Below are 613 nucleotides of genomic sequence, written 5' to 3' on the forward strand. Positions count from 1 at the left end.
CAACGTGGGTAAGGTTAGGGGCCAACGTGGGTAAGGTTAGGGGCCAACGTGGGTAAGGTTAGGGGCCAACGTGGGTAAGGTTAGGGGCCAACGTGGGTAAGGTTAGGGGCCAACGTGGGTAAGGTTAGGGGCCAACGTGGGTAAGGTTAGGGGCCAACGTGGGTAAGGTTAGGGGCCAACGTGGGTAAGGTTAGGGGCCAACGTGGGTAAGGTTAGGGGCCAACGTGGGTAAGGTTAGGGGCCAACGTGGGTAAGGTTAGGGGCCAACGTGGGTAAGGTTAGGGGCCAACGTGGGTAAGGTTAGGGGCCAACGTGGGTAAGGTTAGGGGCCAACGTGGGTAAGGTTAGGGGCCCACGTGGGTAAGGTTAGGGGCCAACGTGGGTAAGGTTAGGGGCCAACGTGGGTAAGGTTAGGGGCCAACGTGGGTAAGGTTAAGGGCCAACGTGGGTTAGGTTAAGGGCCAACGTGGGTTAGGTTGCCAGAGATGTGTCAAATCAGGATGTACGTTTGGCTGGTGTCAGGTGGTGGGTTGGTTCGATGCCTTTATAAGGGGTGTGGCCAAAGGGTATTTTATTACTTGTACCTTTTGTGTTGTGGCGTGGCGTTGCGTCC

The sequence above is a fragment of the Schistocerca gregaria genome, chromosome 3 (assembly GCF_023897955.1).
Source record: "Schistocerca gregaria isolate iqSchGreg1 chromosome 3, iqSchGreg1.2, whole genome shotgun sequence".
Classification (NCBI taxonomy): Eukaryota; Metazoa; Arthropoda; class Insecta; order Orthoptera; family Acrididae; genus Schistocerca; species Schistocerca gregaria.